Consider the following 25536-nt stretch of genomic DNA (forward strand, 5'->3'; position numbering starts at 1 on the left):
AATCCCATTACTGGGTATATATCCAAAGGATTATAAATCATTCTACTATAAGGACACATGCACACAAATGTTCATTGCAGCACAGTTTACAATAGCAAAGACCTGGAACCAACCCAAATGCCCATCGATGACAGACTGGACAGGGAAAATGTGGCACATAGACACCATGGAATATTATGCAGCCATCAAAAACGATGAGTTCGTGTCCTTTGTAGGGACATGGATGAACCTGGAAACCATCATTCTCAGCAAACTGACACAAGAACACAAAATCAAACATCACATGTTCTCACTCATAGATGGGTGTTGAACAATGGGAACACATGGACACAGGGAGGGGAGCAATATACACTGGGGTCTGTTGTGGGGGAGTTGGGGGGACAGCAGGGGGTGGGGAGTTGGGGAGAGATAGCATGGGGAGTAATGCCACATATAGGTGAAGGAGAGGAAGGCAGCAAATCACACTGCCACATATGCACCTATGCAACAATCTTGCATGTTTTTCACATGTACCCCAAAACCTAAAATGCAATAAAAAAAATCAGTTTTGAGGAACTGTTAAATCCAATTCAATCCTTCTCTACTTTGACTTAGTACTAGATTAAGATTATTACCTTTTAAGATCAGGTGGCCTCTGCCAAGTTCTTATCCATTGCTTTACAGATTAATATTAATTTCATAATTGCAGGACTGTAAGTCATGGAGAATTCTATTTCTAGGAATTACTCCAGCAAAACCTGGGGAACATCCACACATTCATGTAGACAAAATATTTTATATCACTTTTTTAGAGAAAGTGCACTATTTTCTAGGTATATGGACATAACATACAATCGATATATAGATATATATCTTTTATTTGCTCTCTGATTGGACCAAAACTCTAACAACCCTCTGTCATCACTGTCCAGCCTGTAGAAGGAAATCCCAGGGAGGTCTCATGGAATCTTGTCCTACACAAGCCAAGCTAATCCCAAACCAAAGATGCATAGTGAATCCAAACACAGAGTTTTAGTGTCCACCCTTCATGCAGCTTCCTCTTCTCTGGTACCCTACTTTATAAATTCCGGCTGCTTCAGGCAGCCTGAATCTCTAATCTCTGCCTCAAAAGTTCATCAAGACTGGGACTCTATTTGGACTTCCCACCCTTGGAAAGGGTTCAAAAACCTGCCCTGGCAGGAGAGGGGTGGAAGCTAGGGAAACAGTAGCCTTTTCAATGAACTTACCTTTTTGCAGTGTTGTTCTTCTAGATTGAGTGTTCTACTCTTTTATTATTTTCTGTTCCTATCTTTATTGTTTCCTTCATTCTTTATACTTTTGGTTAGTTTTTCTGTTTTGCAAGACTATATATAATTCTTAGCAGTTCCACGTCATTTCTTTGGCTGTATCTGATTGTTTATATGAAAAGTCATATTGATGCCAATTGGATATACTATTCATTGAATGACAGCAGTGACAACACCTACTTATTTCTGTATTTTTAATGTCTAACAAGTGCCTACTACATAAGCCCCCAAATAATGTTTGTTTTTTAAGGATCTAGAAAAGTACATTTTAATATGATTAATCTTTGGGAAAATGAAAAGCGTTTGGTTCATGTTGCAAAACCTACATACAATATAGTCTTTAAAAAATCACTGGGTGCTGGAATTGGTGGCTTATGCATGCAATCCCAGCATTTTGGGAGGCCAAGGCCGGAGGATTGCTTGAAGCCAGGAGTTCAAGACCAACCTGGGCAACACAATAAGACCTCGTCTCTACAAAATTAAAATTAGAATAAAAAATAAAATTTAAAAAATCACCGGGATTGTCCAAAGGCACGTATGAGATAGAATAAAGCATTAATTTTGGTCAATTTTCAAATCATTGTCCATATCAATAGATAAAAGCAGCAGTGTTAAAGTTTTCTTTTACATTATCTTCAGTTTTCTCTGAAGGATCTCTAGAGTTCTTAAAAGGTAAAACAGCTAAACAGTGAATTTTAGGTATATTTTTTCCTCTTAGCCTTCCTTCTAATTTCACTTGGATCTGTGGGCAATATCTGATAAACTGGCTCCCACAAGTAACATAAATAATATTAAGAAACAAAATAGTTTATTTTATAAATAGGTCATTAAATATCTGTTGTCATAATCATTTATTATTAGACATTACTAACAACCAGATTTTGATTTTTACAAGAAGCCTTCTGTAAATCACCCCAAATATTATCTGTCTATGGCTCAAGTCATCCTTACATCAAGCACAAAATACAAATAAAATTATTCCATTTTCATTTTAAAAATACTCTGAAGGGAGAAAATTGAAAACACAGCTCACAGACCCTAGGTCTCAAATATCTTCTCTTGCCAATCTCATTTCCAAGTCCCTTCATCCTTTACCTATTAATGAACTATTGGATATCTATGTATGGAGAGGAGTAATCATATGGAACATTCAAAGTTCTGAATGCTTTGAGAACTTTAAAGAGAACTTAGGAAGCAAGGATACAGGTCTTTCTCTATTCAACATTGAATTTAATACATGGATATTTAGATCTCAATTTTACCTTCTACTTATGCTGTGTTTGGAATATCCCTGGACTGAATTAAAATCAGTCTGCACTAATTAAAACACAACAAAATGTTGAGGGTCTTCGTCTTGGTGATAGGCATTGTATAGATGCATTTCCTTAAGCACCCAGAATCATGCCTGGTAGCAGACACAAATCAATCTAGGGTCCCCTTACATTTACACAGATTACTCACAAACAATACAATGCATATACACTTTGGATCAGATAACTCACAGGACTGAAGATGCCTGATTTGAAACTGTGTTAGGATGGGCCACTATGAGGGATCATCAAGTGGGAACTAAACACGATTGGTATTTGGATCTCTTCTGAAGTCTGCAATGAGATTTCACTGATGCTGAAATAACTTTTTAAACCTCATGTTCCACTCATTATAGTTTTCTTGGAAAAGCACTGTAAAAATAACACCTTCCAGTCTTACTTGCTTCTGTGTTTAAGTAGACTGTTTTTATCCTAGTTCGTAACCAAGGCTGTACAAAAAAGAAAGAAGAAAACTCAATATGAGTCTGAAACAGGTAATTCTATATGTGTTCTAAATCATCTAACTGTAGAAACAGCCACATAGTTACTGAGCAGCTACCCAGGTAGCCCTGGGAGTGAGTAAACATCCCTCCAGTGCCCTGATGCCTCACAGAAGAGACTTAGAGAGAGCTGCTCGGAGATGAGTTGCTGAAATTTGAAGATGTAATTGGGTTGGGTTTTTTTATTCCTCTCTATAATTTGATCTGACAAATGTTCCTTTTCCAATTATGAATATGGAATTTGACAAATAAAAGCTAAAAAATTCACAAATCCTTGTTCAAATATGGTGTTCTTTTGATTCTATGATTCTGCTCTTTTAAAATATGTATTTATAAATTTAAATTATAATAGTAATATGAAATTGAATATTATATGGATCTGGAAAAATATCCAGTAAAATACTTCTATAGTAGGATTAGCTAATGTAGAAAAGAATATACTTCACAAAGCAAAAGAGGTTTAAGATAAAGGAACAACGATTTGCATAGGAATATTGAGTGTTTTTTAAATTAATTTTTTCATCATTCTTTTCTAGATCATCTATAAATAACATGTACAAATAACACTTAAAAGATTCTAACTAAAATATGATGATCTAGCCCAATTTACACCCTAAATTTAGAAAGAAATATTCCACATGACAGCAGCTACCACCAATCAGTTGCCTTCCATCTTGGCAATCCTACCACCCCACACTACAGCAATTTTGTAACTTGCACATGTGACTTCCCTTCAATACCCTTACCCATTCTGTTCCCTACAACTAGATTAGTCATAAATCTCACCTTTCCATCAATGTCCACCTCAGTCTTGACATCTCAATAAGCTCTTATTTCATCTCTGCTTCCTACTCCCCAAAACCAAGTGTTAAGTAGTTTTCCCATCTCAAAGCTCCCATGGGCCTTTGTTCTCATCTCTCATCTAGTATGTTGTGCTTTGTTTTTAAGCAAAGAATGAATTTGACCAGAAAACACAGAAGCTCTACAGGGGTGAATAAGAATACACTAATTCAAGTGTCTACATATAAAGATCTGGACTACACTGTCTATTAGTTTTTTGCTCAGATATGTGAAGACCCATATTGACATATGGGTCACTATAAGGAAGGATGGTATAAGGAAGACGGTCAGCTGTTGCCACAGTAATTAAGCAGGCTAAGTCTACTATTTTCTATTAAATAATTCACTTCAGAAAAAGCAGCAAGATTGAAACCTTATTTCTAAATAAGATTGGCTCTAGGCAAAAATAAGAGTGGTCAAAATAGTGGCCTTCTGCCATTATTTTTGTGCGTTTCTCCTTTCTCCAGTCAACCCTTCACCATAATCACATCACCACAAGGGGGTCTCACTGGGTACCCCTTGAAAATCATCATATCCAGCCAGGAGTCCACTTCCCCAAACGTTCCCTGCCTCCTCCCTACACTCATTGAACTCTAAACCACTACCTCGTGGCCAACTTGTTTGGTAATTTAATAAAAAGAACTTCAGATGAAAGCTTGTTAAAGATGAGCTCATGTTTTATCCATTAACAATAACATACCATACCCACTCCCAAAGTGTAACCCAGATGAGTGACTCATTGTATGTGGGCTTCGAATTACAATGATAAGAACATGTAGTTTTAGCAATTTAAAGTCCTACTGGTGTATGGTCTATAGTTTCTATAATTTAGTCCTTTTAAACAAAAGAGATCAATAGCCATTACTGCTCCCTCTGCTGCTCTCCAAGGACCAGAAGCATTTAGTGTAAAAGGAAGACCTGTTAGGCTCTACCTTCAGTTGTGGGATAAAGACCAGAACCATACAGAATGGCTACACAAAGATTTTGCCAATATTTGAGGAAATAAAAAAATGACAAGGGCAAAAAAAATGTTAAAGTACAAGTCAGTAAGATCTAAAATCTTTAAAATGAGTTTGCAAAACATACAACACATGGAAGAATCTCTTTTGGAAAACTTTTCCAGAACAATTAAGAAGGACGGTCAGGAAAAGATTACCTATTGGAGCAACTTTTTAATACCAATACATTTAGTTTGTCTTGGTAGCAGATGCCTTCACAACCTTATATGAATTGTGATCTTTAAATAAACAAACATACATACCATTTTTATTGCTGTTCCCACAAACTTCTATTTGGTTTAAATTCTCAGTCTTACCATCCATAGTTTTATACACTAGGGTCCTTTTCGCAAGCATGCCATAGCCACACAGGTTTATGGAAGATTACTTATTTCCAGACAGGTCTATATCCCAGTCCCACCTAATCATTCCACTAAGCAAATACCTGGACTGACTACATGAAGTCCAGCCTGGCTTCCAAGGGGCAGCTGAGAAAATGCAAAATTGTTCTCAGTTAGCATATGGTAACTAAACCCACCATCTCCCTCCCTGGCTTTTGAAAAAATGCCCTGTCTCCAACTGTATACCATTCCTCACTCTTAACATAGTTTGTTTTTGGTAAGTAGAAGAAGAAATACAATCTGTTCTTAATAATTAAATGCAGTTTTTGTGCTCTTATGTTTTTGAGGTAGATCTACAAATATTCCACCCTTTCATTTTCTGAACAACACTATTAAGGTAGGTATTATCCTTATTTTATAAGTGAGCCTTCCATCCAGCAGCTAGAGTTGAGGTTAGGGTCAGGTCTTTGGATTTAGTGCCTTTTCCAATATGTTCTTCCACTCTCCCTTATTCAAATGTGTGTTGCTCTCTACATATTTTGCTATATTAGTTTCAATTATAACATCTGAATGGGGGTAGGAAGGCACTCTATCTGTTTCTCTTTCTACAGCACATAGCATAGTTTTAACTATGATTTCTAAATAAAACGTGTATTTGCCAAAATCAGTGACATGATATTTCTATAAATTTGCCAGAAATATTTCTATAGATTTGCCAGTGAAATTCATTTGCAAGTTTTCAAGCAAAGGAAACGGAACTACTCGGTGCTGTCCAGAGGCAAGGACATGATCTGTCTTAACTCTTTTGATCTTTATGGTAACACCATAAGTGGGTTATTATATTTTATATATGAGAAACCTGAGCTTCAAAGAAGTTAAGTATCTTACTGAATTCACAAAATACGTGGCGGAAATAGGATTTAAACTTAAGTCTGTCTGACTCCAAAGCCCATGGTCTTCCCACTAAGCCATCATACCTTTCTACAGGGTGGCCTCTCTGGCAAATTCTACTAAAAGGAAATTTACTTTGCACAAAATATTCAATCTAAGCCTATCCTGATTAAAAGGTCATGGTCTGTCCCTGTTCAGACGGTAAATTCCAGACAAAGTGCATGTGCACTGAGCACTAACTGTGTATTTCATCCTGGAGATTCTCTACAATAACAAGAGTTCCTTTGGGGAAAGTTCAATTCTTTAGCCTCCCTGGCACAGTCTGGGATGACTCAGGTCAGACTGCAATGGCTCCAAACAATTCCTTCTAAACAAGACCTTAAGAATGTCAATGACTAAGGTACAATTGTTCTCAGATGACCTTGGGTGGGGGCCATGATCACTCACAGTATGAAAAATTCAGTGATATGAGATGGGGAAAGTTAAGGTGAGGAGTTTTGCTGCTTTCAGAATCCAAAAAGAATTTTTTTAAATGTGCCAACAGACCACAGCATAACCTGATAAACAGCAATCCTCTCTCAAATCTTACTTTTTCCTCTTTTTGTTGAAGAAAAATGAAAGATAAGACTTGAGTGAAGTTACCCTCTGAAGCCCTACAGGAAGTGTTTATTTTGTCTTATGTATAAAACCATAACTAGTATCCAAAAGAACTTGATGTCCTTGTTAAGATGAAAAAGAGCACGGTAAACAGCTGGAGGGAGCTGATAGCATGTTGTGCCGTGTGCATTCTTTACCAGCCCCTTGAATTGCTCATTTCAAAAAGGAGAAAACATTTCCTGCCTCAGTGCATAACAGGGAAAGGCGAATGGTCTGGAATGACCTCATAAGATTTAAGCAGTTTGCCAAAGAACTTAAACAGAATTTGCTGAAAGCTTCAATCAACTGAACAATTGCCATACTATTTCAAAAATGTCTGCATTCAGAAGAAAGAAAAATCCTCACCATGAGAGATATTCTCAGTAAGAAATCATTACAACCACTGAATATGTTTTCATCATTGATATGCACAAGTGATTATATCAGAATTTTTGGTGTGTTTCTCGAATTTCCCTCACTCCTATCCAACTATAACTTTGTGACAGCAAAGACTACAATTTACTAATGTATGAAATCTTTGTAGAATTTAACATATTTATGCATTTACTCCCTCAACAAACAATTGTGCTTACCATTGTACAAACACTGGAGATACAAAGACATTTAATCTATAGATCAAATGTTTCTTGAACATTTGCTGTGTTTCTGGCACTGAGCTAGAAAATGGACTTGCAGCTGTGAACTAGACAGTCAACTATCCTATCTTCATGAAGCTATCAATTCAGTTCAGTGGGTCATAATCCTAGCTATAAATCAGAATCACCAGGGAGCTTTTTTAAATAGGCCACTGACCATTGCTCACCTAGCACCAATTAAATCAAAGTCAAACTGATTATTACAATATACTATGATAAACATAATGATTGAGAAAAATAAAGAGATATTTTGAGAGCACATAGACAGTACACACAACCCAGATTCAGGGCTAAGTAGAATGTTTTAAATGATGATTTATCAGTTAGCCTAGGAAATAAAAGAAGATAAGAGAGATGGAAGCATTCTGGACAAAAGGAGAATGAGATTCAAAGGCAGACAGGCACATTTCTGGGGTAGTACAGTGATGTCACTGCTTCTGATGTCATATAGCATGCAAGGAGAGAAAGACCACCAAAGAGACAGGGTGAGTAGGAAGGGGCCAGAGCAAGAAAACCCCCAATTCTCATGTTGAGGAGGGTGTATTTATTCCTGAAACAATTAAAGCTTTGGAGGAAATTTAAACAAGAAATGAATGTTACTTTCTTTACACTCAGGCCATGTACACATATATTTTGCAGATCTAGAAGCAATAATACAGTAATCCCAAATTGTATCATCTCTTAATCCCTGGAGAAAATCAATATTTGATCTGCTAAGGCAATCTGTCATTATTCCACTTAAATTCATGCCCAGCTTTCTCTAGTTCCCTTCCAGCAAAACCAGTCATTTGTCTTGCTCCTAAGACTTTCTCAAGCCCAATTCCTGAGTGATGCTGGGGACACTTAACACCCTTGTTCCCAGGAAGAGGAGAAAGCACTGGGGTATGGGAAGAATAATTTGAGCTTTGTGAACAGTCCTCCAGTGGAAAGGGAATCTAACTATCCTCAAGTTGTTTTTAAAGCATTTTGTCAGCTTGCTTACCTGATAAGGCAAGAAAGTAGATCATTTATTTTCCTGGGAAATGATGGTAATTTAAACTTTTTCTTCAGAGTGTCCTATAATTGCCTTCTGGGTTTCATGAAGCCCAAAACATGATTTTGTTATTTATATCCCCTTATTTTCCCCCACTATTCATAAAACAGTGAAAAACAGTTCTTACAAATAAGGGAAAATTCAAGTATAGTACCTGCTTGTTTGACTCAATATTTTGATTTGATTTAAAAATCAATAATTTATTTTAACTAAATGACAGACATTTTATTCCTATGTACAAAGAACTCAGAAATTCCACCCTACCTCCCACATCCCGTTTGGTCACAAGAGAGATAATGGCTGCATTGACAAAAACTATTTCCAGTTCCTGTCAAGGGTCATTTCAGAAAGAAAGCTCAGGCAAAAGCCTCACACTATTATTTTTATTTCAGAACGTTTAAAAATAAATAACTAGTTATTGGTCTCAAGGGTCTTCTTGTTTCTGCAAATGAAAACCTTGGGAGAAAGTTTTATGCTGGTGAAGCACCAGGTTGGTCAGATTAAAAGGGACCAAAGAGAACAGCCCAAACCTAAATACTGGTCCTCTGGAGCGACAAGTCAGACGCTGTTTTTTTCCCATTTGGTTTTCCTAGTGGCCTTCTGCGCTCAGTCATATGAGATGAATACTCACATGAGACAAATTTAGGTTTTAATTTCCTTTTGAGAGGAGCCAGACAATAGTATGCCACATCCTTTGACATCAGTACTAATAGCAGGTACTAGTTGATGTCTTACTCTGTTCTAGGCACCATGCCAAATGTTTTACATACCTCTTTTTGTTTAGCTTACACAATAACCTCATCCCAAGAGCCTTATGTACATTGCACTGATAGGAAAATAGATGCAGCTAATAAATAGCACAAAAAAATTAGAATCCATTTTTTAGACACAAAATTGAGAGCTCACAACCACTATGTATTTGTTTCTCTGTCATTAAATTGGTTTTCCATGCAAATAATTGTTATTCAGTGTTCATATGCTGCATATGTGACAGTCAATGAACTGGTGCTCTCTGACGCATTACATACATATTTGTGGTCTTTAGCTATGTAACACAAAACTGCAAAGATGAACAGTATTTACATCTCCAGTGAGGCTCTAGCAGTTGACCATGAGCCAGCTGCAGGTCACCTTGCAAAACAATTCAAAGTCATACCTTCATGTAGCTGTTTCCAGCCAGGAAATGGAAATAGAGTATTGGTGAAGATTCGCCAGATTTCATAGGCCACTGCAGATCCATTCTGCTTTCTGTGGGAAAAAAAATAAAACACAGTAAATTCTTTTATATCGTTCTCAGACAGGAGACTTCATGGTGACAAAGTTAAAAAAAAAATAAGAAAAAAGAAAAAGAAAAACAAGAAATTTCAATGATGCAACTTATTTACTCTTAAATCTATTTCCCTGATCTACTGTTTCACTGGAAACCATTAGCAGGTGCCTTAAATTTCCAAGAGTTTTGAATGTGTGAATCTTGTTAGGCTGCCAAGTAATTACCTTTGTTTATTAATTACCAGTTTCAGGATCTTTAGCAATAAATTTTGCTGGTAATAAAGAACTCCTTACTACTCTCACACACACACACACACACACACACACACACACACACACACACACCTTTTATAGCATGAGGTTATTAATAGGCAGATGGCCTTTGTTTTATGAGACTCTGCCACCAAATTGATGATGTTGACCCACCGCTCTTTCATATTATGCTAGTAAATACTTGAAATGGAAATCTTGGGATCATAGGTGAAACATCACAAGTTATAAACATTGCAAGGTTAAAAACTTCATGTGTCTCAATTAGAAATTATTCTGCTTGGTTCATATTTTCCATGTGAAACTTTTTTTTTTTTTTTTTTAAGTAGTCCAGGTTTCTCTGAGGTTTTGCTCAGGAGGCTAAAATGTTGTGTCTAACAGAAAGCTACTTTGACTCTTCCTTCTGTTTCACAGTTGAAACAGAGAATTTACATGTGAGGCATATCCAGGCCTTCCCCTGAAGGATTCAACAAAACGAATCCTCCAAGAGTTGACTATGGGATCTATGCCACTGGAGGCAAACCATAGGCAACATATTACATGTTGAATCCACTTAAGAGAGAATTAAAAGTATAATTTAACAGCTTGAGAGGTTGCTTAAAAAATACTGTCTATTCACTAATAGAAATTTAGCCTAGGCCACAAGTCATTATTATTCCAAAGGTCAAGGACTTGAAGATTAAGCCCCCACTTTTACTGACAGAGGTCATCTCACAGCAGAGTCGAGAATGTTGGTGCGGAAATCTACACTGTGATTTCCTATACTGCAAATAACTCAGTAGAGAAACAGTTTGTTCCAACAACATCACCATTATATTTTTTAAGAAGAATAAAAAATATTAATAAAACAGTTAAATAAAAATGGAGGGCCTAAAATTATCAAAATTGCTTGAGAAATTTGATGGTATAATATTTTACATAGAGTCAGTTTGCATTTTGGGGGTCTTTTCAAAAACTGAATTAGTTTTCCCTTTTTTTAATGTCATGTTACCTTATCTTTATTTAGGTACTTAACCAATTTTTATTTCATTCAACACTTCAGAGACCAGCAATTGGGGCTGGGCTCACCTGAGGACTTCTGGTCAGAGATGGACTCATTTACGTGTCTGCGATCAGTTTCTGATGGTCAAGTGCTGGCTGGTTAAGGATGGCATGGTGAGCAGAGTAATGAGCACTCTTCCCCTCTATACACACACACACACACACACACACACACACACAGATACACACACACACAGATACACACACACACATGTGGTCCACATTCTAATCCCTGAATCTGTGGATATACTACTTTACATAGCAAAGGGGAGTTAAAATTGCAGATGAGATTAAGGTTGCTAATCAGTTGATCTGAAAATAACTTTACTCTGGATTATTTGAGTGGACCCAATGTAATGATAAGCATCCTCTGAACTGCCAAAGGGAGTAAGAAGAGGACAGAGTCATATGATGTGAGAAAGACTCCATCTGCTTCTGCTGGTTTTGAAGAGAGAGGAAGGAGTTATAAAATCAAGGAATGTGGGCAGCCTGTAAAAGCTAGAAAAGGTTAAAAAAAAAAAAAAAGGATTTTCCCTTAGAGTCTCCCTCTGAAAAAGAACACAACCCAGGTGACACCATGATTTTAGCTCAGTGAGACCTGTGTTGGACTTCTGCCTTACAGAACTGTAAGATGATAAATTGGTGGTGTTTTTAGTTACTAAATTTGTGGTAATTTGTTAGAGTAGCCATAGAAAACTAACACAGTTGGTCTTATCTGGGACAGTCCTTCTCTGCTGCACATGGTCTCTCAACTTCCAGGACAGCAGGGGACTTGTTCACGTGAAAAGTGGGCAGTTTCCAAAAGACTGAGTAGACAGAACGGGAGACTTGTTATCTAAGCCCAGAATTGGCACACCATCATTTGTGTTGTGTTCTATCGGCAAAAATTCACAAGGACAATCAAGATTTAAGGAGAGGGAAAATAAACCCCACCCCTTATTGAAAGGAACTATGAAGTAGCTCAAATAAAGGAGAGAAGGATTGAGTAAAGTTTTGCAAGCAATGTACCACAGAGACGAAAGCATTCACATGAAGTTCACATCTCACTTTTATTAGTTTTTAGAAATTGGGTTTAATATTTGAACAACAGGATTATCTTGAAGATAAGAATAGTATACTCTATACTTTGAAAACAATGTATTAGTTTTGAATTGCAGTAACCTTTCTTTAAAAGTCAAATCCTATTTTTTTTAAATTTAAGTTTATACTATTCAGGGTGTTCAGTTTATCTGGCCATCTAAAGCAGTGTTGTCCAATAGCAATAGAATGGGAGTCATATATGTAATTTAAAAATTTTGGTAGCCACATTTTAGAAGGTATAAAGAAACATGATTCTACTCTCTAACTCCATGAGATTATTATTTTAGCTCCTGCATCTGAGTAAGAACATGTGATATTTGTCTTTCTGTGCCTGGCTTAATTCACTTAATGTCCTCCAGTTCCATCCATGTTTTTGCAAATGACAAGATTTCATTCTTTTTTATGGCTGAGTATTATTTCATTGTGTATATTTCACTGTGTACCACACATTTTCTTTATCCCTTCATTCATCAATATACACTTAGTTTGAGTCCATATCTTGGCTGTGGTGAATAGTGCTGCAATAAACATGGGAGTTCAGGATTCCTGGCAACATGGCCGAATAGGAATGGCTCTGATCTGCACCTCCCAGTGAGATTAATGCAGAAGGCAGGTAATTTCTACATTTCCAACTGAGGTACCCAGTTCATCTCATTGGGACTGGTTGGAAATTGGGTGAAGCTCAAGGAGGGCTAGCTGAAGCAGGTGGGGCATTACCTCACCCTGGAAGCATGAGAGGTTGGGGAGCTTCCCTCTCCTAGCCAAGGGAAGCCATTAGGGACTGTACTGTGCACTCCAGCCCAGATAGAGTGCTTTTCCCATGGTCTTCACAACCTGCAGACCAGGAGATTCCCTCCAGTGCCTACAACACTAGGGCCCTGGGTTTCCAGCACAAAACTGGGTGGCCATTTGGGCAGACATTGAGCTAACTGCAGGAGTTTTTTTTACATAGTCCAGTGGTGCCTGGAACACCAGCGAGACAGAACCATTCACTCCCCTGCAAAGGGGGCTGAAGCCAGGGAGCCAAGTGGTCTGGCTTGGTGGGTTCCCCCTCCACAGAGCCCAGGAAGCTAAGATCCACTGGCTTGAAATTCTTGCTGCCAGCAGAGCAGTCTGAGGTCAACTTGAGACTCTTGAGCTTGGTGGGGGGAGGGGCATCTGCCATTGTTGAGTCTTGGGTAGGCAGTTTTACCCTCACAGTGTAAACGAAGCTTCAGGGAAATTCAAACTGGGCAGAGACCACAGTGGCTAAGCAAGGCCACTGTGGCCAGACTACCTCTCTAGAGTCCCTCCTCTCTGGGCAGGGCATCTCTGAAAAACAGGCAGCAGCACCAGTAAGGTACTTAAAGATAAAACCCCACCTCCCTGGGACAGAGCACCTGGGGGAAGGGGCAATTGTGGGCACAGCTTCAGCAGACTTAAACATCCCTGCCTGGCAGCACCGAAGAGAACAGCAGATCTCCCAGCACAATGTTTGAGCTCTGATAAGGGGCAAACTTCCTCCTCAAGTGGGTGTCTGACCCCCCTGTATCCTGTCTGGGAGACACCTCCCAGTAGGGGCCAACAGACACCTCATACAGGACAGCTCTGGCTGGCATCTGGTGGGTGCCCCTCTGGGACAAAGCTTCCAGAGGAAGAAACAGGTAGCAATCTTTGCTGTGCAGCCTCTACCAGTGATACCCAGGCAAACAGGGTCTGAACTGGACCTCCAGCAAACTCCAGCAGACCTGCAGCAGAGGGGGGGACCTGACTGCTAGAAGGAAAACTAACGAACAGAAATAGTATCAATATCAACAAAAAGCATGTCCACTCAGAGACCCCCTCCAAAGGTCATCAACTTCAAAGACCAAAGGTAGATAAATCCATGAAGATGGGAAGAAACCAGCATAAAAAGGCTGAAAATTCCAAAAACAAGAATGCCTCTTCTCCTCAAAAGGATCACAAGTCCTCGCCAGCAAGGGAACAAAACTGGATGGAGAATGAGTTTGACAAATTGACAGAAGTAGGCTTCAGAAGGTGGGTAATAACAAACTCCTCCAAGCTAAAGGAGCATGTTCTAACCCAATGCAAGGAAGCTAAGAAAATGGATAAAAGAATTGCTAACTAGAATAACCAGTTTAGAGAAGAACATAAATGACCTGATGAAGCTGAAAAACACAGCATGAGAACTTTGTGAAGCATACACAAGTATCAATAGCTGAAGATTGAAGATCAACTCAATGAAATAAAGCAAGAAGACAAGATTAGAGAAAAAAGAGTGAAAAGAAATGAACAAAGCCTCCAAGAAATATGGGACTATGTGAAAAGACAAAATCTACGTTTTATTGGCGTTACCTGAAAGTGATGGGGAGAATGGAACCAAGTTAGAAAACACTCTTCAGGATATTATCCAGGAGAACTTCCCCAAACTACCAAGGCAGGCCAACATTCAAATTCAGGAAATAGAGAGACCACCACAAAGATACTGCTCAAGAAAAGCAACCCCAAGATACATAATTATCAGGTTTACCAAGGTTGAAATAAAGAAAAAAATGTTGAGGGCAGCCAGAGAGAAAGGTCAGGTTACCCACAAAGGGAAGCTCACCAGACTCACAGCAGATCTCTCTGCAGAAACCCTACAAGCCAGAAGAGAATGGGGGCCAATATTCAACATCCTTAAAGAAAAGAATTTTCAACCCAGAATTTCATATCCACCAAACTAAGCTTCATAAGCAAAGAAGAAATAAAATCCTTTACAGACAAGCAAACGCTGAGAGATTTTGTCACCACCAGGCCTGCCTTACAAGAGCTCCTGAAGGAAGCACTAAACATGGAAAGGAACAAACAGTACTAGCCACTGCAAAAACATACCAAATTATAAAGACCATCATTGCTATGAAGAAACTGCATTAACCAATAGGCAAAATAACCAGCAAGAATCATAATGGCAGGATCAAATTCACACATAATATTAATCTTAAATGTAAATGGAATAAATGCCCCAATTAAAAGACACGGACTGACAAATTAGATAAAGAGTCAAGACCCATCTGTGTGTTGTATTCGGGAAACCTATCTCACTCAGGGAGGCTGAGGTGGGATAATCATCTGAACCTGGGAAGGTCGAGGCTGCTGTGAGCTGTGATTGCACCACTGCACTCCAGCCTGGGTGACAGAGTGAAAGACCGTGTCTCAAAAATATTTCATTCAAGATAAAATCATTTCCAGTTAATTCTACTATAACATTTTAAAAATAAGAGTATGAGTATAGAGTAAACCATAAATTTGGTTTACATTTTTTTTTCAAGCCAAGAAGCAACTGATTTTCCAAAATTGGACAAACTGTAATCTGCTTAAATATGGAAATAAAAATTGGGACAAAGGACAAATTCATTGATGATTTACAGTTGTCTGGAGCTCTTACAGTTTTTACCACAATCTAGACAAATCTAAATACAGTTACATGATACCAACATAGTTCATACTTTCTTAGTGAATCACGGCCCCTCCAAAATGAAGAAAAATATACAATTATTAGCTTCCCAGAAACTTAACATTATGTTGGCAAATTCAATAAAGTATTCACTTTGTGAGTCAGTCAGGGTGTTCTCTGAGATTTCCAAGGCGTACAGAAGTAGCAGCAAATGTATTGTCTTTGGCCTTCAGCCCATGTGACTGGGCACCATTCAGGTTATCAACGAATGTGAGAGGATGCAGAATGAGGAGTAGGTGAGGTGTGTTCATGAGCTAACTGGGTTCTTGGTTGGACACTGGAACACCCTTTAAGTCATCAGATGTATTCGTCTGTTCAACTTGCTATAACAAAGCACCAGAAATTTATTGTCTTAGAGCTCTGAAGGCTAGAAGGTACAAAACCAGGGTATCAGCTTGGCTATATGCACCCTCTGAAACCTATAGAAAAATCCTTCCTCACCGCTTCCTAGCTTCTGGTGACTTGCAGCTGCATAACTCCAATCTCTGCCTTTGTCATCACATAACATTCTCCCTGTGTATATTTTCACATGGCCATCTTCTTACAAGGACTTTAGTCATATTGGATTAGGAACCAATCCTACTCAAGTATGGCCTCTTCTTAACTACAGGCATACCTCAAGGATACTTTGGGTTTGGTTCCAGACCACCACGATAAAGTGAATATTGCAATAAAAAAGTCACAATTTTGGGGATTTCCTGGTGCATTTAAAAGTTATGTTTGCACTATGCTGTAGTCTGTTAAGTATGCAATAGCATTATGTCTAAGAAAAACCAATGACATACTTTAAAAATACTTAATTACTAAAAAATGCTAATGATCATCTGAGACTTCAGCGAGTGGTAATCTTTTTGCTGGTGGAGGGCGTTGCCTCTGTGTTGATGGATGCTGACTGATTAGGGTAGTGGTTGCTCAAGATTGGAGTGATTGTGGTCATTTCTTAAAATAAAACAACAATGAAGTTTGCCACATCAATAACCTGCGCACCAAGTTTGTCACTGTTCATAAAAGACTTCTCTGCAGCATGTGATGCTGTTTGACAGCATTTACATACCGCAGAACTTTCAAAATTGGAGTCAATCCTCTCAAACCCTACCACCGCTTTAACAACTAAGTTTATGTAATATTTGAAATCCCTTGTTGTCCCTTCAACAATGTTCACGCCATCTTCACTAGGAGTAGATTTCATCTCAAGAAACCACTTTCTTTGCTCATCCATAAGAAGCAACTCCTCATCCATTCAAGTTTTATCATGAGATTGCAGCAATTCAGTCACGTCTTCAGGCTCCATGTCCAATTCCAGTTGTTCTGCTATTTCCATTGCATCTGCAGTTAGATACTTCATCTACTAAAGTCTTGAATCTTTCAAAGTCATCTATGACGGGTGGAATCGACTTCTTCCAATCTCCTGTTAATATTTTGACCTTCTCTCATGAATCATGAATGTTCTAAATGGCATCTAAAATAAATTCATTCCAGAGGTTTGCAATTTGCTTTTTCCAGATCCATCAGAGAAATCACTATGCTAGCTATTGCCTTACAAAATGTATGTCTTAAATATTATGACTCAAAAGTCAATATTACTCCTTGATCCATTGGCTGCAAAATGGATGTTGTTAGCAGGTATGAAAACAACATTAATCTCCTTGTACATCTCCATCAGAGCTCTTGGGTGACCAGGTGCATTCTCAATGAACAGTATATTTGAGAGAAATCTTTTTTTCTAGGCAATAAAGTATTAAGTAAACTATGTTGTAAACATTGCACTATGATCTAAGTTTTGTCATTCAAGTTATAGAACACAAGTAGAGTACATTTAGCATAATTCTTAAGGGCCCTAGGGTTTTCAGAATGGTAAATGAGTATTGACTTCAACTTAAAGTCTCCAGATGCATTAGCCCCTAATGAGAGAGTCAGATTGCCCCTTGATGTTTTGAAGCCAGGCACTGATTTCTCGTCTCTAGCTATGAAAGTCCTAAATGGTATCTTCTTCCAAAGAAAGCTGTTTCCTTTACATTGAAAATCTGTGGTCTAGTGTGGCCACCTTCATCAAGGATCTTAGCTACATCTTCTGGATAACTTGCTGCAGCTTCTACATTAGCACTTGCTGCTTTACCTTGCACTTTTATGTTACAGAGACAGCTTCTTTCTTTAAACCTTATGAGCCAACCTCAGCTAGTTTCCAAATTTTCTTCTGCAGCTTTTTCACCTTTCTCAGCCTTCACAGAATTGAAGAGAGTTGGGGCCTTGCTCTGAATTAGGCTTTGGCTTAAAGGAAGGTTGTGACTGGTTTGATCATCTATCCAGACTGCTAAAACTTTCTCCATATCATCAATAAGGCTTTTTCACTTTCTTATCTTTCATGTGTTCACTGGAGTAGCACCTTCAATTTTCTTCAATAATTTTTCTTTTGCATTCACAACTTGGTTAACTGTTTGGCACAAGAGGTCTAGCTGTTGGCCTGTCTTGGCTTTGGACATGCCTTCCTCATTTATCTTAATCATTTCTAGCTTTTGATCAAAAGTGAGAGACATGAGACTCTTCCTTTTACTTGAACACTTAGTGGCCACTATAGTATTATTATTTGGCCTAGTTTAATATTGTTGTGTCTCAGGAAATCAGGAGGTCCAAGGAGAGAAAAAGAGATGGGGAGCTGGTCATTGGAGCAGTCAGAATACATAAGATTTATTAAGTTTGCCATCTTATATGGCACGGTCTGTGGCACTTCAAAACAATTACAATGGTAACATCAAAGGTCACTGATCACAGATCAACATAACAGATATAATAACAATGAAAACAATTTAAAATATTGCAAGAATTACTGAAATGTGACACAAAGACATGAAATGAGCAGATGCAGTTGGAAAAATGGTACCACTATACTTGCTTTATCGCAGGGTTGCCAGAAACTTTCAATTTGTAAAAAATGCACTACCTGTGAAGTTCGATAAAGCAAAGGACAATAAAACAAGGTATGTCTGCAATTACATCTGCAACATCCCTATCTCCAAATAAGGCCACACTTTGAGGTACTAGGGATTAGAACTTATATATATATCATATATGTACATATATATGTGTGTGTAGTTATGAGAGGGGACACAATCCCACCTACAATACCACAATCCCACTAGGATTTGATTAAAATCGTTGAGAAGCACTATTGTATAGTGGTAAAAACATGAACTCTCTAACACTTATCAGCTTGGATGAACACAAGTGAATTCCAGTCCTAGGTTTGCTGCTTAGTTGTGTGACTTCAAGCAAGTTCCTTTAATCCAGGTGCCTCAGTTTTTCTAACTATACAATGGAGGTCACAGCAGTAACTAACTTACAAGTCTACAGTGAGGATGAAGTAAATATATAAAATGCTAAACAGGGCCTACCACACAGAAATACTATAAAAATGGTTGCTAATTATTACTATTTTTTCTTGTGTATTGCAGCATGGCTACTCATAACTATTCCTAACCAAATCTGAAGTTCTATTCTTCACAGAAGCAGCTATGCTACTGTTCTGTTTTATCTTGTTTTTGGTCTTTATTTTATGGTTATTTTTCTTTTGAAATTAAATATCTGTCCTGTCTCTTATGTTTAGGGCATGCACACAGATAAACTTTCTGAAGAGGAATTTGGCCACACAAATCAAAAGCTGTAAAAAAAATGTTTACAGCATTGGATCCAGACATTTTATTTCTATGAATTTATGCTAAATAGATAATTGAAGGGCAAAAATTCCGTTACTGGGTTTTTAAAAAGAGCAGTCATGATTATAATAATAAAAAGTTACAAAAAGCTATTTTTGTAATAATTGATTTTTGAAAATCATGATAGCTTAATGTGATCAAATACTATTTCATTTTGTACTTTCTATTTGAGATCATCTTTAACAAGAAACTATATTCATCATGTATTGTTGAATAAAATAAGTACAAAACACTGCCTACAGCAGCAGTGCTCAATAGACTTTCTGCAATGATGAAAATGTTTTATATCCGTGATGCCTAATACAGTAATCATAGACATGTGGTAAACAAACACATGGCCGATGTAACTAAAGAATCTTATTTTAAACTTTATTTCATGCTTATTAATTTAAATTTAAGTAGTCAAATGAGTCTCATGGCTACCATACTAAACAGTGAGGGTCTATGGTATCTTTTGTTTGCTGATTCCTCTGCCCTTTCACCTCTTCACCTTCCTTTAAAGCCTCACCTGTCTCTGTGGCTCCCTCCAGACCCCACCTTGCCAGTGATGCTCACTATTCTCTATTCTTTTTACTAAGCATAACCAACCTAATAAATGGATCTATTTCAAAGCATAATGAGACTTAACATGCTACTAGTTTTATAAGTACTTGGAATTTAAGCAAAATTTGACATTCTGCCAAAATAGTCTCATGAAAATTTTATGCATGCAACTGAATAGGGGGACAGTAAATTATTTTTGATGATACAATAGAAGAACTTCCATCCTTACTTTTTTTTTTTTTTTTTTTTTTTGAGATTGAGTCTCACTCTGTTGCCCAGGCTGGAGTGCAGTGGCACGATCTCAGCTCACTGCAACTTTCGCCTTCCTGATTCAAGCGATTCTCCTGCCTCAGTCTCCCGAGTAGCTGGGACTACAGGAGCCCACCACCACACCTGGCTAATTTTTATATTTTTAGTAGACATGAAGTTTCTCCATGTTGACCATAATGGTCTCGATCTCCTGACCTCGTGATCTGCCCGCCTCGGCCTCCCAAAGTGCTGGGATTACAGGTGTAAGCCATCACGCCTGGTGCATCCTTACATTTTCAAACATCCGGTGTTTCCCTGAGGACAAGCCATTCCATGTGTTTAGGAAGGACACTGAAGCACTGAAATATGAAGAAAGAATGGAGCAACTGCAACTTTGCTGAGTTTGTTTATTAGCTCTAGTGGCCTCACTGTGGATTCTGTAGGAGTTCTACCTATAGAATCAAGTCATCTATGAACAGAGATAGTTTTACTTCTTTCTTTCCTATTTGAATCCTTTTATTTCTTTTTCTTATGTAATTGCTCTGGCTAAAACTTCCAGAGCTATGCTGGATAGCAGTGATAACACTGGGGTCCTGTTCTGTTCCTGATTTTATGGGGAAAGTTTTCAGTTTTTTGCTGTTGAGTGTGATACTAGCTATGGGTTTTTAAAAAAATAAATACCCTTTACCATGTTGAGGAAGTTCCCTTATATTCCCAGTTTTCTAAGAGTTTTTTTTAATAATAAAAGAGTGTTGGACTTTGACAATGTGAATTACTTCCAGGTCATTAATATTCTGCAAACAGCACCTAGTATTGAGCTTTGCACAGTCAATAATTTAATAAGTGTTTGCTGAGTTAGACTGATTGAAAACAGCAAACACCAAAAACCTGGAATCACATCTCTTACATTCTTTGAATAAATTATCCTTAGAGATTTATTTGGAAAGATTGGCTTTTTTTTTTCTCATCCAACATAAGCCATAGAATTCCCATAAGAGTAAAAAAATAAAAAAACAGAGATGACCTCTTACATGAAATAAATTTTAAAATATGAGAAAGGTTAACTCTAACACCTAGTACCATTAGCAAATATAATTAAGAACACTCTGAATTTAAATAGGCTCAGTCATATGAGGGGAAGCCTATCTCAGGCCTTCTAGAGAGAGGAGTATTTGCAGCCTCCATAGGCTATGCCAAATATAAAAGGTTCCTTGACAGCTTGATGTCAAATTTGAATATCTAAGAGTTTCCTCTAATTAGATCACATGACATTTATTTTTAAAATCTATCAACTGATTTTGCAGAGAGACTCTGTGGCTTCCACTAGAAGTCTACATTTTTCCTCCTGGGTACATCTGTGGTCTCTCTTGCTAGGTATGACGGCCTCAGGTATGTTATTTTTTTTCAGACATCCTAATTGGACCTTGCTGATGAAAAAAAAAAAAATTCACAGGGAACATGCAGTACAAAATAATATTTGTCACTGATGTGGTAGAAATAGAAAATTACACAAACAATTTGGGAATTATAGGTTCATCACCACTGGGGTGAAAAGTTATAGACCATTTCTCACCCTCAATTATCCATTGGTTCCCTGTTGTGCCTAAGCCAAATACTTGGTTTCTTTGCATGCTTCTCTAACTTCTCCTCGCCAAGATCTAACACTCAAGAAGGCCAGCCAGGAATGACACTGGCCAGGTTCTTGGTGAATACCTTTGAGGGCAATAATATATGTTTACATGTAACTCATAATTAATCACTAAACTTCCTTTCAGAAAAAAAAAACCATGTTTTGGGGTACATTTTACTGTCTGAGGGGCAAGAAATAATAGGATGGGAAGAGAGAAGCAGCAAGTAAGGGGGATGATTGAAAACATTTGACTTGGCTCAAAATAAAAGTACATATTTCACACATATTTTTAAACCAACCCCAAAAGACAGCCTGACTTCGAACATGCTGAACAGGAAGCCATTTACTGTTGGAATGTGTGCTGAGGCCATCCAAAACACACACGTTTTTAATACCCCTGGGCTATCTAAAAAGGGTTAGGGTGAAAATATTTAATTTATATGTGCAATCCAGCTTCCTGTTTTATTTTTTTCCTCCTTGCCAACTCTGTTTTTCAAACTTTGTGAAAAATGATAGGAAACCCATTTCATTTTTCTCCCCGCCCTTTATTGACCCAGCTGTAAGGCCTGCCTCAATTTATAGGTCATACCTGGCTTGAAGACCAAAGAAAGAGAGAAAGGTAAAGGTGGATGTTAAACTCTTCTGGGTAATGTGGCTAAAAAGGAATCTGGGTGGGGGAAAGCGTGCCGTGGTATCGATATCAAGCGCAGGGGCTGTGGAACAGGAGCTGGTCTTAGCTTTCAGAATGTGTGCATTCAGTAGCATGTGTTCAAAAAGGGTAAGGGGAAGGCTATAAAGAAGAAGAAGAAAAGAAACAATTTTCTGAGTATCAGATGAGTGACTGGAAACACCTGAATCCTATTAAATTTCAAAGTCTTGGTTATCAAAAGGAATTTTTAAATATTTGGGAGGAGAAAAAAAGATTCAAATAATTAAGAATTATAATTCAAGCAAAAGGTTTCCCAAAACTTTATTTAACTATACTGGAGTGCTTTACAGTTGGTTTGACATTGAAGGTATGTTTTTTTACAATAAAATGATTTCCAGATGGGTGTACTTTACATAGTATACCTGTTGCCCTGATTATTATAGTTTGTTTCCTTGAGAATGCTGAGTCAATGTTCAATAAAACATTTGAAAGAAAATCTGAAACCAAATGGAAATCCAGCAAGTGAAGTTCAGATTTCAAAATTCTTGAACCCAATTTAATTTTCCCAGAAAGCTGACCGCACTCTATGGAAATCCATCATAGGAAGAGTTTTCTAATTGAGCGGTTTATTTCAAATACTTCAAGAGATGGGGAGAAACCCGTAAACACTTGAACTCAGATATGTATTTCCACACTGCCTCTTGATGCTGCAGGATTTTTCTTTAAAAAAAAAAAAAGTTTACATTTAGGAGGCACAAGTGCAATTTTGTTACATGTATATATTGCGTAGTGGTGATGTCTGGGCTCTCAGTGTAGCCATCACCGAATAGTGAACACTGTACCCAATAGATAATTTTTCAACCACCACCCTGCTCCCACCTTTCCACCTTTTAGAGTCTCCAATGTCTATTATTCTACCGTATATGTCTATGCTTAGCTCTCACTTACAAGTGAGAACATGTGGTGTTTGAATTTCTGTTTCTGAGTTATTTCACTTAGGATAATGGCCTCCAGTTACATCCATGTTACCATGAAAGACATTATTTCATTCTTTCTTGTGGCTGAGTAGTATTCCATGGCGTGTATGTGTGTGTGTATGTGTGTGTGTGTATAGATATATAGATAGATATACACAGATCGCATATATATGTGATATATATAATGTATGTATGTGGGGACTGCATGAAGTTTGCTCCTGCTAGCACTAAAGCAGCCGGCTGGTTCCTGCACTCACCTGCACACACACACACACACCATGGTATATACCATCTATATATACACATAACATTATTCAACTAACACCCTAGTGGAACATCAACCTAGAAATTCTACCTGTCATCATAGGTTTTATAATGCTTTAATGTCCAGGTAGCTGGTTTATCTTACACTTTTGCTTCATAAAGTCAAGGCAGCAATCACTTTTACATTGTCACGGAAATATTCAACTGTATAGTAATACAGTGCCTTATATCTTTATTAAGCCAGCTTTCAAGGTTTATAATCAATAAATGTGATAGCATCAATTTGTACTTTTGAATTTGGAAAAAGGTCAGACTTTCTATTAACCTGCAAATACTGTGTGGCCACAGATACACATTGTAGTCGATGGTGCAGCTGTGCAGTTCCATTTGAGATCACATTACTGATTCTTATCCTTGTAACATATTTTCACCATGGCTTCTTTTAAGGAAGGTGACATAAATGTAAATTTCTGATCAATTTTTAAGGTGAACTAGCATAGTTTGTCAGTCTTGCTGCACAGTCTCCGCTCTGTGCCAGCCACCTATTATAATCAGAAGACTGCTGCTATGAAACCCCCAGGAACAATTTTTACCATAAAATTATATCTCTTGGAATTATAGCCCATTGGAGTATTGTATCCAATCAATCACCTGTGAATTGTGCTAACCAGTGGTATGCTGGTAAACCAGGTCTCTAAGTGAGATTGATTGTAGTCTTTGCTGATTTCTATGGTATAAATGCTCCCATTATGGTCAATTTCAAGGTACCAATTTGATGATGCCACTGAACACAGGTACAAACTGGATCTAGCATACTACTCAAATTAACCCATCCAAGACCCAACAGCATGTATTAGAAGGGGATATTCTCCCTTTCAGGTATACCTACATTCTAGATACCTCACATTCTATATCTGGTGACCAACAAGCCAAAGAATCTTGAAGCCTGAGGCACTGGGGTCAACTCTGGGTGAGCAGGTTCTCTGCTCTACCTTGGAGAGTTTGGTCCACCTTTCTGACCTGTTCTACTCCTATTTCTCCCACCCTGGATCTCCGTCTGTCCTTGGCTGTGTCATCTAGTGATGCTCTGGTGGACCCCAGAGATGGCTGACTAGGGATCTGCTTTCTTTCTTCACTTCCATTATACTCTTGCCCACTGGTGTTAAAATATAACTCAATTCCCCTTATTCTTAAACTGCCTTCTCCAGTTAATGACTCAAACTGCAGTTGACTTAGCCTTTGGCTACTGCAAAAAGCCCCCAAACCCTTTCCCCAGCCATTCTCCTCAGACAAGTCCCTCTAACCCCAGAGACTGGTGGTTGCTTGTGTTAGACTGGCATTTTGCTAAGCTTCCTAAATTTGGTTTTTGATAGTTTGCAGTCTCATAGTTAGGCAGAAGGATCTGCAGTTTGTCCTGCCTCCATTGCTTCCTTCAGCTAATCCACGCCCCTTCGGGCTCCTCCCCATTGCCTCATGGCACTGTAACCTTCTGGAAGCCAGTCTTGATAGGCACTGAGTAGGACTGAATACTTTTCTCTGCCTAACATATTCACTCCTGATATTTTCAAATACAAAGGTCACTTTAAGGTCAAGAAATTACTCAAACTCTTCCATGTGTAACTATAATTTTAATACAATTTTTATTGGATAACAAAAATTACCATGATTAAAAGAATTTTTTTTTTTTTGAGACAGAGTCTTGCTCTGTCACCAGGCTGGAGTGCAATAGCACAATCTCGGCTCACTGCAACCTCTGCCTCCCCGCCTCCCAGGTTCAAGCGTTTCTCCTGCCTCAGCCTCCCGAGTAGCTGGAACTACAGGTATGCACCACCACATCCAGCTACTTTTTGTATTTTTAGTAGAAACAAGGTTTCACCATGTTGGCCAGGAT

The 25536-nt window shown here is 38.0% G+C and overlaps 1 long non-coding RNA gene across 3 annotated transcripts in view; it reads right to left on the reverse strand.

Annotated features, from left to right (window-relative positions):
- The window catches only part of LOC105732381 (uncharacterized), a 325595-nt gene that overhangs the window by 160976 nt on the left and 139083 nt on the right, over window positions 1–25536 (reverse strand). For all 3 annotated transcript variants that reach the window (XR_010336610.1, XR_010336611.1, XR_010336612.1), the window contains exon 2: window positions 9648–9739. This is a non-coding gene — a long non-coding RNA (uncharacterized LOC105732381). The remainder of the gene's footprint in view (window positions 1–9647; window positions 9740–25536) is intronic.

This window comes from Aotus nancymaae, unplaced genomic scaffold, assembly GCF_030222135.1.
Source record: "Aotus nancymaae isolate 86718 unplaced genomic scaffold, 86718_ANA_hifiasm-v0.15.2.pri h1tg000040l, whole genome shotgun sequence".
Lineage (NCBI taxonomy): Eukaryota > Metazoa > Chordata > Mammalia > Primates > Aotidae > Aotus > Aotus nancymaae.